At 53.9% G+C, this 13,038-nt stretch overlaps 1 long non-coding RNA gene across 1 annotated transcript in view; it reads left to right on the top strand.

The window, feature by feature from the left end:
• Window positions 1–12,820, top strand: part of LOC142047827 (uncharacterized) — a 42,215-nt gene extending 29,395 nt beyond the window's left edge. Inside the window, exon 2 of the long non-coding RNA XR_012657089.1 lies at window positions 12,750–12,820. This is a non-coding gene — a long non-coding RNA (uncharacterized LOC142047827). The remainder of the gene's footprint in view (window positions 1–12,749) is intronic.
• Window positions 12,821–13,038: the final 218 nt, after the last annotated feature.

The raw sequence follows: 13,038 nt of genomic DNA, 5'->3' as shown, positions 1-13,038 counted from the left end.
AAAAAAAAAAAAAAAAAAATCAGCTTGTGTGCTACTTTTGGCACACGTGCCATAGGTTGAGGACCCCTGTTCTAGTGTAGACAGTGTACACTATGTATACTGTAGCTAATGGTAATTTTCACTATATGCGATTTTCCTCTTACGTGCTGACCTTAGAACCTAACCCCTGCGTAAGATGTGACTCCATTGTATTCATTTTTTAAAATTTATAATAAGGGATACTCCAGAGGGGTGGGGGCCACAAGGTGGAAGTTTCGCCTAGGGTGCAAAATATCCTTTCACCGGCCCTGGATACTGTGTCAGCTGATCTCCACAGTTTCCAACCTACCTGGGCAGTACAGAAGACATGGCCCTTCCCACTAGCTCCCCTCCACTCCCTAGCCCACCCACCACTTCCCCACCCCTTAAGGCTTAGCCCTCTTACTTTTAAAAATGATTGCTTGTCCCTCTTCTCCCCCCTCCCCCCAGGCTTTTCTGGCAGCCCTGTTGCCAGGTATCCAATTTTAGACTGGAAACTAAATGTCCAGTTATAGGAGTAACCACATTAGCCTCTGCTCCTCCCACTCCCAACACTCATGCCAGAGGGCTGGAACAGAACCTGCCCTCCTGCTGTGGGAGGAGGGGCAGCTCATTGCAGAGAGAGACAAAGAGAATGGGCTAGAACCAGGTAGGTACCCACTGCATGTGGGCAGGGGCAGGGGGGATCCTGTTTACACTCTTCCCAGTCCTGCTGCGCTTGCAGTTTACCCCTGACCCCTCCCTAGCTCCTGCCCCATTGTCCTTTTACCCCCGGCCCCTTTTACAATTATTCCCCAGGAGGGCCCACAAATATGTTTGGCGCCTGGCCCACAAGAAGTTAATCTGGCCCTGCAGGGGTCAGTTCAAACTTCTGCGGCAAAGCCTGTTTGAACAGGTCGTAGTCCTCTGTCTCAATACCATCCATTTGGCTGAATGTCTCTATGGCCTGGGGACCCAGCAGGGGGGTTAGACAGCAGAGCCTGTCTGCAGGGTCAATCTAGTTCAGATCCCAAGCTTTCTCAAAGGCTGTGAGGTAGGCATCAATATCCCTTCCCCCCCGCCCTAAACTGGGGTGGCAGTTTAGTGTCTTGTTCCCCGCAGAACTGGTGTCTTGGGGCCCTTCCCCACTTACCCACAGCAGGCCCTCTTGGCTTGCCTCTCCTCCAACTCATGTGTAACCCTTCTGCCCCTCTGAGTTGGCAGCAACAAGGGCTGGGTTCAGTATCCAGGGGTTCCGTTTCAATAACGCAATGCAAAACTGGCTCGAGTCCCCACCCAGTGACCTGGGACAATTACGTACCACCACTCCCTGGGCGCCTCTATGTAAGCAGAGTCAGGATGAGCTCTACCCTGACATCTGGTGGTGAATTATGGGAAGTGTGGAAAGAATTTCAGAAAAAGTGTGAATTCTCAGATATTTGCATGGGCACGCCCAGCATAGCCCAATGCAGCCTGGGATGGTTATTTTGACAGCTCTGGGATCCCCAATTTCTTTGTTATTGGGGCAGGATAAATAAAGTGTTGCCACCTGATTATGTGAATGAGAAACTAGGAGACTGCTTTATGACAGAGATGTCTCAATATAACTTAAGTGACACTTGCTAAACAAGGGACATGGGTTCCAATAGCCAGTGAATTGAGAGAGGTTAGGTGCTGGTGTGTATACCTGATGGCACTGGCTTGCCTTTGAGGGCCTGGAACATCAGTTGCACATTCTTCTCTCTCCACTGTAAAAGAGTAGAACTAATTTTGATTCCATTAACAGTTTATCTAAAAACTGCTGAGCTGTGTTCATGTTGGGTCAGTGGTGCACCAGCACCAGGGCTCCCCTACTAAGAGCTGAAATCCCTGAAAGAGCTGAACTGAGATCACTGAGTGTTGTGTTAACTAGTGGGGGAGCCTGAAGACCTATTGTTAAGCAGCTAGCAGAGTGGAGCAGTTTGCAGCATGTTGGAGCAGCCCATGGAACAGTGAGTGGAGTGCAGTGGTTTGCAGTGATGGCTGCAGGAGTGGCACAGCTGGTGTAGTGGAGCTAGTTGTGGTGAAAGCTGGAGCAGAACTCCACAGCGAGGTGGAGCAGTTGGCCCAGGCCCATGTAAGGTGCCCCTTAACACCTTGTGTGGACTCCCCCCCCATTTCCACCCAGGCTAGGGAGTAAAACTCTGCAGATAAACTTTTGAATTCTGGGGTGGCACTGACCAGAGACTTTTGGGTTGTTGGACTTTGGGGTGATTGGGCTTAAGATCCTGAGGGGGAAAGGACATTGCCAAATGTATTTGGAGGTGGCTTTTTGCTTATGGTTTGTGTTATAATCCTGTTTGTGGTGTTTCTCCAATGGGATGCTGCATTGTTTCCTTGCTTTATTAAAAGGATTTTGCTACACTCCGACTCTGTGCTTGCGAGAGGGAAGTATTGCCTCCTAGAGGTGCCCAGGGGGGTGTGATATGTAAGTGTCCCAGGGTGGGGGCTCGAGTCGGTTATGCATTGTGTTATTGAAACTGAGCCCCTGGATACTGAACCCTGCCCTTGTTGCTGCCAACTCAGAGGGGCAGAAGGGTTACATCTAGGAGGCAATACTTCCCCTCTCACAAGCATGGAGTCTGAGTGTAGCAAAATCCTTTTAATAAAGGAGGGAAACAATGCTGCGTTACATTGGGGAAACACCACAAACAGGATTCATAACACAAACCATGAGCAAAAGACCCACCTCCAAGTGAGTTTGGCAATGTCCTTTTCCCCTCAGGGTCTTAAGTCCAAACGACCCCAAAGTCCAACAACCCAAAAGTCTCTGTCCCTGGTCAGTGCCTCCCCAGAGTTCAAAAGTTAATCTGCAGAGTTTACCCCCCTAGCCTGGGTGGAATTGCAGGGGGCACACGGGTTGTTAAGGGGCACCTTACATGGGCCGAGGCCAACTGCCCCGTCTCTCCCTGGAGTTCTGCTGCAGCCTTCACCATGAATGTCTCTGCTCCACCAGCCGCTCTGCTCCTCCAGCTGTCCCGTGAGCTGCTCCAGCCGTCCCTGCAAACTGCTCCACTCTGCTCCACTCGCTGTTCCGTGGGCTGCTCCAACCATCCTACAAGCTGCTCCGCTCTGCCAGCTGCTCCACTCCACCAGCTGTCCCATGAACCACTCCACCTGTCTTCGCAAACTGCTCAGCTCCGCTCTGCTCACCATTTCAACTATCCTGCAAACTGCTCCGCTCTGCCAGCTGCTTAACAATATATCTTCAGGCTCCCCCATTAGTTAACACAGCACTCAGTGATCTCAGCTCACTAATTTTAGCTCTTTTAGTGGTTTCAGCTCTTACTGATTTCAGCTTGTAGTAGAGGAACCCCAGTGCTGGTGCACCATTGCCCCAAAGCAAATTCAGCTCAGCAGCCTCTAGCTAGGTTCCTAATGGAATCAAAATAAGCCCTGCTATTCAACCGGGGGGTGGGGAAAGAGTGGGAAAGCAAGAAAGAAAAAGAGAGAGAGAGAACAGGGTGCAATTGGGGCACCAGACCCTCAAAAGGATCTGGAGCCTGTTGCTCAGACTGAGCCATCTGCTGCTCCTTAATGAGCCTCCCCACGCTCAGCCCTCTCTCCCTGCAGAAGGTCTCTCTTACAGAGCTGGTTATAGGTCATTTCCATGTTGGTTCCTTCAATTCCCTCGTTTTATTGCTAGCAGCCACTCACTGCAAAGTGCCTGTGCTCGCAGCCAACCATCTATAGGGTACATCCACAAACCATCCTCTGCTACCACGTTGTCACGGACTCTTGCCCACACTTGGCCCTGTACAGTCCCTAGGGGGAAACCCCTGTAGCAAGGCAATGACTCACCGGCACGGCACCTCCTTCTGATCATCCAGGGAATTAGCTCTTTCCAGCCCGGAGTGCCTTCTGCAGGCTGGTGTTTCACCTGCTGCCGGCCACCGTGTCCTTCCCAGACCCCAATGCCCTTTGCCCAGGGGTTCTGCCCACCTCAATACCCCTGAAGTCTCTGGGTCTCCCCACCCAGGGGAGCCCCAACCCTCTGTCCTCCCCTTGCCTCAGTGGCTACTGCCAGTCATCATCTAGCCTCCACTCCCTGGGACAGACTGTAGTCTATAAACCACTCATCATAGGCAAGGGGGGTTGGACCAGCTGCCTCTGCCTATATTTTGGCTGCCCCTCTGCAGCCCTGGCACCCTTTTGTGGGCCCTTAACTAGGCCTGCAGCGTGGGGCTTTGCTAGGCCAGAGCTCCCAGCTCCCTCTACTCTTCCCCAGCACTTCTCCATCCTTCTCAGTTTCCCAGGCAGCCAGGTCCTTCTCTCTCAATGAAGCTAGAGAGAGTGTCTTCTTCTCAGTCTCTGGCCCTCAGGCCTCTTATAGGGCCAGCTGTGGCCTGATTGGGATGTGGCCCCACCTGTGGCTGCTTCCCCAAATTAGCCTAGCTTTTCCCCCACCACAGCCCTCTCCCATGGCTGTTTTAAGCCCTTCAGGGGAGCAGTGGGGCAACGACCGCTCTACAGCCCCTTTCAGTGTGACACCCCTTCACAGGGGTCCACTCTTTCCCGGGGGTTAAGCCCCTCAGCCACCTGGAACCACACCTCTCTGAGCCTTACCATGCCTGTGTCTCACTGTGGGCCCCCCTCAAGGAGTCCACTCACTCTGGGCCCCTGGGGCCTCCAGTCCCAGAGAGAATAATGCAATCCTATTCTCTAGACTGGAGTTACTCTCAGCCAGCGTAAAACAGAAGGGTTTACTGAGTGTCTGAACACAGCATAGGAAACTCTCTGGGCCCTCAAGCCTGGCCTCCCTCAGCATAGTACATCTAAGTCTCCCCTGCATCCAGCTGGGCTCTGCTTGCTCTCTCTAGTCCTGAGACCCTGCACTTTCCAGCTGGGCATCTGATATCACCTGCCCCCAAGCCCTGCCTCTGTCCTTTGTTTTCTGTCCAGATAAACAGGGTCACCTGGGCCTCCTCTCTCTCAGCCGTCCATTGTTCCCCTCTGGCTGGAATTGGCTGGTCAGGTCACCGGGGTCGTTTCTCCGCAGCCCATTGTCCTCCCACTGGCCAGAACCGGCTGTGACTCCCGAGCTGGGCCTCCTGGGCACCAGGTCACCAGTCACTGGGGTATCCATTCTCCTAGACATTGGCTGAGGTCCAAGTTCCATCGCTGGTCCTCTGTAACAAAAAACTCTCTCTCCCATCATCTCGTTAAACCAGTAACATCCAGGGAAATGGAGTCCCACCCCCTCAATATGCAAACCATTGAAAAAAACAAGAAAATCCCTCACTTCTTCTCAGGAGGGAAGGATGGAGAAGTTGCAGCTTGTTCTGGTCTCTTTGGTGGGAGGGAAGCGGGGAGATGTCCTGGCCACTTCTGGTCTCTCTGGTGGGAGGGAATGGGGGAGATGTCCCAGCCGGTTCTGGTCTTTCTGGTGGGAAGGTACCAGTCAGTCCCATCTCTCTGGTGGGAGGGATGGGTGAGACGGCCTGTCCAAGCTGGTCTATCTGGTGGGAGGGAAGAGGGGAGACATCCTGGTTGGTTCTGGTCTCTCTGGGAGAGACAAGGGGGGAGATTTCAAGCTCTGCTCTGTGCTGTGTTCCCGACCACTAATAACCTGTCTGTGTTACCTGCTGGCTGGGGTCACTGCTAACAATGGGAGGGAGGGTGCACGGCCCCTTTGGGGGGGCTTCCCCAGGTGCCCCATCCAGGGGGACTCCCTCCGGGGAACTCACAGCATGGAGCACTGAGGGGTGTCACACTGCAAGATGGTCTTGCCTGAATGTCATTCAGAATGGTTCTGGTGCACCGAGCCAGTGCACTCATGACAGAGGGGAGGGGGAAGAGTTTCCGGGGGAGAAGGGAGAGGTAGTGGCCAGTCTCTGTCACCTGGGGCTGGACCTTGGAGATGAGGAAGAACCAGCAATTGAAGCTGCCATAGACCAGCACAGCAGAAATGGGAGCAGCAGCTTCTTCTGGGGCTTTGGCCCCTGAGAGCCCTGAGACCCAGCTCCCCACTTCCCATAACCCTTGGCCACCATCTCCTCATGCTGCCTCCTCCAGCCTTGCTGCAGCTGGGCCTGCTCTGGGAGGAGAGACAGTGGCTTGGTGAGACGATACATGTATCACGTGACAATGTATCCCTCAGGACACAAGGCATGCATAAAGCAGGAGCCCACTGAGGAGGAGACTGGGAACATAGCACATGCATCCTGGACACAGTCCCCAGGAAAATTCTGGGTGTGCCCCAGCCTTGTTCTGCATCATGTGCCATGAACATTCCTAGACACACGCACTGCCCTTGACAGCATCTCCACATACAGAGAGCACAGCCGGAAGCACGACGAGCGTTGTGCCCTGGACCTGAACATCCCCGGGCCTAGACTCCTCAGAGGAGCTGGCAAATGTACACTGGAAGTGGGGGCTGTTGGAGGCAACGGTCCCCTCCATGGGCGGCGGTGCTGGGGTTACCAGATTGCTCTGTGGGGGCTGAGCCCAGGGAGGTCTCAGCACTATGCTGGTGTGGTTCTCTCTTTGTGGGAGTGACTCAGCAGGGGCTGCCTTTACCAGGGGCCAGCATGGTGCTGGGGGATCTGTGCTTCTGGGAGTGCTGAGTGCCTGTGCCTGATACTCACTGGGCATGATGTAGGAGCCAGAAGTGCCAGCACTACCCAGGGGCAGGGATGGGGCTAGTTCTGCACATTGTGGAGCTAAACTAGGGTAGGGATTCTTACAACAAATTTTTTTGGTGGCCTCAGTGCGGTCACTCTGACAGTTTTTCCAAAAATACTTAATTAACAAGGAGTAATGGTCTCAAGTTGCAGTGGGGGAGGTTTAGGTTGGATATTACGAAAAACTTTTTAACTAGGAGGGTAGTGAACCACTGGGATGGGTTACCTAGAGAGGTGGTGGAATCTCTTTCCTTAGAGGTTTTCAAGGTCAGGCTTGACAAAGCCCTGGCTGGGATGATTTAGATGGGGATTGGTCCTGCTTTGAGCAGGGGGTTGGACTAGATGATCTCCTCAGGTCCCTCCCAACTCTGATATTCTATGATTTTATGAACTTTTGATACAAATAATGCATAGTTGTCTCTATTCTTATGGGGACTTACAGAAAATAGAAAAACAAATAAGGTGCTTTCCACGTTCTTGTCTTTTTTATTGTTGCTTTTTTGGTTGCCTTTTTTTTAGACTTGATGGCTAGTACGTCTGCTGTGAAAAGTGATATTAGCATACAAGTATCACTTTTCACAGCAGCAGACTTAATCAGCCCCAGCAAGCCTGGGTACAAATTAGGCCTACGATGGGGAAGTGGGGAGGAAGACAGTGGAGGCCAGAAGCAATAGGAGGGCCGGAGGTTGGGGACGGCACCTGCCACTGCACAGCCGAGGCCCTGACCCGAAGCCCTGTGGCTTGAGTCCAGGGCCTGAGCCCAAAGCCCTGCAGCTGGGGAATGGACCCTGCCACCACTCGGTCGAAGCCTGGGACCAGAGACGATGTGGGGGAGTGAGCCCAGGGCCAGAGCTCATGGTCAGGGGATAGAGCCAGAGCTCACCACTGCATGGCCAGCGGACGGAGCAAAAAGCCCCATGCCCAGGGGATGGGGCCAAGGGATGGAGCCTGAAGCCCCACAGCCAAAGGCCTGGGCCCTGTCACCTGAGGGCTGAAGCCCAACTCCACCGCCCGCAAAAAGGTTGGGGACTCACTGGCTCTCGACTTCTCCAGTGTTGTGTCTCCTGAGGGACATGGCCCAAGCCCTGCTGGCAGCCTTGGGGTAGGGGCCGCTGCTTTGCATCCCCGACCATCACCGTCCAGGAGGCTGTGGCTGCAAGAAGCATCTGCCCTCACTTGAGAAATGCTGAACTAGGGGATCACAAACTTTATTGCATCTGTCAGTCAAGCTCATTGCCTGCATCAGGTGTGCCTTGCATCTCTCCACCCCTTGCCAGGCTCCCTGGAGACTCCTCTGCCATCTGCTCTATTTCAGGGATCCCCTGCAACTCCCACATTTTCCCCATACCAGGCCTCTGTGCCACCATCCATGTCATGGCTCCCCCATTGCCCTGCTTACTAGTGGCTCTTGTGGCTCTCCTTTTTCTCCCCTCTCCACAGTAACTTTCTTACCCCGCCCCTGCTGGGAAGGGAAGGGTAGACGGCCAGCATGCCCTCTATCTCTCACTCCCCCACGGCACAGGCTTTGGGGAGACTGTGGACTGGGAGTGAGGGAGGAATGAAACTTCCTTTGTTCTCTTCTCCCACTGTTCCGCTGCCCCTGCTGACTGAGCCTCTGCCCCATAGCTGTGAGGCAGAGCTCAGCAGGGAGAACAGGGAGCAACATTTTAAGGCTTTTCTGGTTTTCCAGTTTTCACCAAAATCACTTTGCCCATTGATGCTTAAAACATTTCTCAAAATGGTGCACTGTATTGGCTGGGTGTTACTGTCCCGGATCCTTGGTGTCTGGGTTGTGCCCCAGCTGTCAAGCAGTCCCTTGAAGGAGTCTGTCAGTGTGTCAGGCCCTCGCATGGCCCCACTGTTCCTTAAGGGCAGGCCTCATGGTCTCAATGTCTGTGAGACTGAGTCTTCAGCCTCCAGCCCCCCTGCTTCATGCTCGGTGGTGGGAGCTCTGCCCGGTGAATCCTATGGTCGTAGACTCCTGGTCAGAGACTGCCACGCTCTGCAGGGACTAACGCACTGCAGCAAGTATTCGCAGGAACCGTCAAGCCAGGCAGCATTTCCAACACAGTCAGTTTCAATGGGCAGCTGGAACCTAGTGTGGGGAGTCATGAGCTTAGCCTGGAGAAATGACACTTAAAAGCATCCTCCAGCTGGCCAAGCCAGAGCAAGTTGCAGCCAAGCGGGAGTGCCTCCATCTTAGGTTCTGTCCTTCTCTGACAATCCCAGGTGGGAGCAGCGAGTCTCTCCAGATGCCCACTCTTGCTGGAGTCTATGTGCAGCTTCCCCGTTGAGAGGTGGCAGGGAGGGAAACCTCCTTCCTCTCAGTGGCTGGTTGCTGCATGTGAATGTTCTGGGATGCTAATATGGAGTCACTTTCAGCAGGTTCCAGCCAGCTCCCTAGTGGCCCATCCACTGTGCCCCAGACTGCAAGGCCACCCCTACACCTCGCATCTCCTGCACTGGCCCAAAGCAAACTTAACCCTTCTCCCCACACTGGGGAGGTGGCGTGAGGTGCCCAGTTTGAGGGAGGCGGGGGTGCGCCGTCGTCTGTGGAGCGAGTGGGACAAGTCCAGTTTGGGGGGTGTGGGGCTCCTTTGTTTGGGGATCAATGCGGTACTGGTCCCAGTCTAGTTTTTATTTATCTTCATGGCACAACACCAAGTCCCTAGTGAAAAGCATCTTCTTAGAGCCCCTCCCCATATCTCCTGCATCAGGGGGTCCATTACAATCACAGACAAGAATGGGTTTAAGGATGACCCTTGGTGCAGACCTACCCGCATGGTGAATGACTCACTAGAGCCCCATTTCTGCTCCCTACTGTTGTGCTGCCCTGTTTCACCATGTAGCCGAGTGATTATCCGCTCCTGCCCTGCGGGACTTGAAACAGCCCAGGATAGGGCTGTGGCTGGGGCAAGAAGCCTGGGCTGATCGAAGGAAAGTAGGCTCAGCAGGGGCCATGCCCCTATCAGGCCCAGTTGGCCCCTAGAAAAGGCTGTGAGCCAGAGGCCCAGGCCATCTCCCTCTGCCTATAGAGGGAGAAGGGCCTGGCTGCAAGGTGCCAAGAGGGGAACCTAGAGTGGAGCAGGGCTGGGGAAAGGCCTAGGGAGCTGGGGAGCTCCAGCCTAGGAAAGCCCCAGGCTGAAGGCCTGGTAAGGCCCATCAGATATTGGGTTGCAGTGGGCAGCCCACGGGTAGGCAGAGACAGCAGGTCTGAGCCCTCTTTGCCTATGATAAGTAGCTTACACTCCAGTCCGCCCCAGTGAGCAGGGAGCTAGATGAGGACTGGCAGTAGCCAAAAAATGAGGTGAAATGGGGATAGTGGTGGGGTTTCCCCTGGGAGGGGGAGACTCTGATGCTGAAAGGGGTTACTGCCAGGGGGCAGCACCCCAGGTAAATGGGGCACCAGGGTCCTGGGAGGGCCACAGGGCCACAGATAAGGCGGGTCACCGGCCTGCAGAGGGCGCTCTGGAGCTGGAACAAGCTAATTCCCAGAAGTCAACAGCAGGAGGCGCTGCAGGGGTGAGTCCAGATGCTTACACACCATCTTTAGCATGATCTGAGTCTCCATTGTGGTGACAAGTTTTGTGAGCCTACTTCCCTCAGCAGCTTCTTTGCAGTCTTTTCACTGAGCATTTTCTCATAAACCTGCTGCCACCTCTTAGTGATTTCACCATCTTCCACAAGCAATCTTCCCTTTTCATCTCCAAAATGCTCTGTGCTTCTTTGGCTAATCTTGGCTAATCTATGTATTCCTTTCCCCCCTTCCTTTGTTAGTAATCCTGCAAAAAAAAAACCTTTAAATGCTTGACCTCTAGCTTCCACCCCCGCCCTTTCACCTTTTTCTTTCCCAGCTTGTTTCCTCATCGCTTTCCACCAGGCGTTGGCTACACTGGAGAGTTGCAGTGCTGGTGGTGGCTTTACAGCGCTGCAACTTACCGTCCACACTTGCAAGGCACATACAGCGCTGTATCTCCCTGGCTACAGCGTTGCATGTACTCCACCTCTGCCTGGGGAATAACGACTGCAGCGCTGCTGATGCAGCGCTGTTCCGCCAGTGTGGCCACCAAAAGCGCTGTTATTGGCTTCCAGAGGTATTCGGAGGTATCCCAGAATGCCTGCTCAGCCACTCTGCTCATCAGTTCCAAACTCTACTGCCCTGGCCTCAGGTGACCCGCCCTTTAAATGCCCCGGGAATTTTAAAAATCCCTTCCTGTTTGCTCAGCCAGGTGTGGAGTGCAATCAGTGAATCTTTCCAGGTGACCATGCCTCCACGCGCCAAACGAGCCCCAGCATGGAGCAATGGCGAGTTGCTGGACCTCATCAGTGTTTGGGGGGAGGAAGCTGTGCAGTCACAGCTGCGCTCCAGCCTGTAGGAATTACGATACCTATGGGCAGATATCAAGGGCCATGCTGGAAAGGGCCATGACCGGGACGCGGTGCAGTGCAGGGTTAAAGTGAAGGAGCTGTGGAGTGCCTATTGCAAAGCCGTGAGGGAAACCGCCGCTCTGGTGCTGCCCCATGACCTGCCGTTTTTACAAAGAGCTGGACGCGATACTTGGGGGTGACCCCCACGCCAATCGAGGACCACGATGGACACTTCAGAGGGGGGGGAGGGGAGGAGGGAGGAGGAGGAGGAGGAAACCGAGAGTGAGGGTACTGGGGTGGGGGAGACACCCCGGAGTCCCAGGAGGCATGCAGCCAGGAGCTCTTCTCAAGCCAGGAGGAAGGTAGCCAGTCGCAGCAGCCGGTACTTGGTGAAGGACAAGCAGAGGAGCGGGTTCCCGGTAACGCGGTTCTGGTAAGATCGGCTTTTATTTTCAGGATGGAAATGTTTCGGGAGAGGAGGGGGAGGGTTAGGGCTGCATGCATGCATGCCTAGATGTGGAATAGCCCATTGATGTGGTCTATCACGTCGCGGTAATCGGCCTCGGTAATCTCTTCAAAAGTTTCAGCCAGAGCGTGGGCAATGCGCTTGCGCAAGTTTATAGGAGAGCCACTGTGGTCCTTGTCCCAGTCAGGCTAACGCGTCCGCGCCACTGTGCCGCGAGGGGTGGGGGGGACCATTGCTGCACACAGGCAAGCTGCATAGGGGCCAGGGCGGAATCCGCATTGCTGTAGAAGACCTCCCTCTCTTCCCAGGTGACTTCCCAGCAGTGATCTTCGCAGGCACTCCTGTGGAAAATGTTGGGAGAGTCTTCAGTGATGCTTTCCCCTGCAGCTGTTTCCTTGTGCAGCACAGCAAAAATGTTGAGGATTAACTCCTGTGGAAAATGTTGGGAGAGTGTTCAGTGTAGGTGCCCCTGCAGCTGTTTGCTTTTTCCCAAGCACAGAAACTCCTGCACAGCCCTGAAGCAATCAGTCCCCCTTACTCACCATTTCGGGGCTCCTGTGGGTTATGTGCGCTCTCTTTGGTATGGGAAAATTATGCTAAAGTGAAGACTGTAAACTCCTTCACTGTGTGGGAATAACTGTCTGAGATATAAACAATGCTGCCTCTGTTAACTGTTGCCTTTTTTGCCTTTCCACAAGCAACCTTGAGTTCTCAGCTGCCCGTGTTATCACAGCTCAAAGACTCCAAAACCTCCGGAAGAAGCCGCGAAAAAGCAAAAGACGACCTGCTGCAAAGCAGTTATGGATCACTCTGCCAGAGAGAAAAAAAACTGCAGGACTGGAGGGAAAGGGAAAGCAGGATCCGCCAGAGAAATGCAGCGGCCAGGAAGAAAAGCACAAAGCAGCTGATAAGCATCCTGGCGCACCAAGCGGACTCTATCCAGCGCTCGTAGCCATGCAGGCAGAGCACTACCACTGCACCGCCCCCCCCCGTCCCAAAGCTCTTTCCCTTGTGCCCCAATGTCAGCTCCAAACCCCCTTCCCCAGCATCCAGGTTCTTACCACCACCAGCTGCCTCCAACACCTGTACGTTCACCAACCAGCCCTGAGAACTACGACCCTTACCCTCTGCACTCAACCCCCATCACCATGCAGTATAGGCATCCTGAAGTGCAGCAGTCATTGCACAGCACTCCAGACAGGACATATTCAAACCTGTGACTGTACAGTTCCCACCACCACCCCCTGCCCTTTTAGGTTCCCAAAATGTTGTGTGTCTGTCAAGAAAGTTATTTTCTTTTCAATAAATGAATTCTTGGCTTTGAAAACAGTCTTTATTATTGCAGAAAGTCAAAGATACCTTAGCCCAGGAAAGAAACAGGCACTGCAAATCAGCTTAGGAAAACAGATCTCCTACTAACATTGTAACCACTGCACTTCACTCCCGTGCAAGGCACCAAACATTACTGTTGGTTTTCAGCCTCAAATTCCTCCCTCAAGGCATCCCTAATCCTTGAAGCCCTGCTGGGCCTCTCTAGTAGCCCTG

This window comes from Chelonoidis abingdonii, chromosome 16 (genome assembly GCF_003597395.2).
Source record: "Chelonoidis abingdonii isolate Lonesome George chromosome 16, CheloAbing_2.0, whole genome shotgun sequence".
NCBI lineage: Eukaryota > Metazoa > Chordata > Testudines > Testudinidae > Chelonoidis > Chelonoidis abingdonii.
Note: the sequence above shows the minus strand (reverse complement) of the source record. Positions and strands in the feature narration are given on the sequence as shown.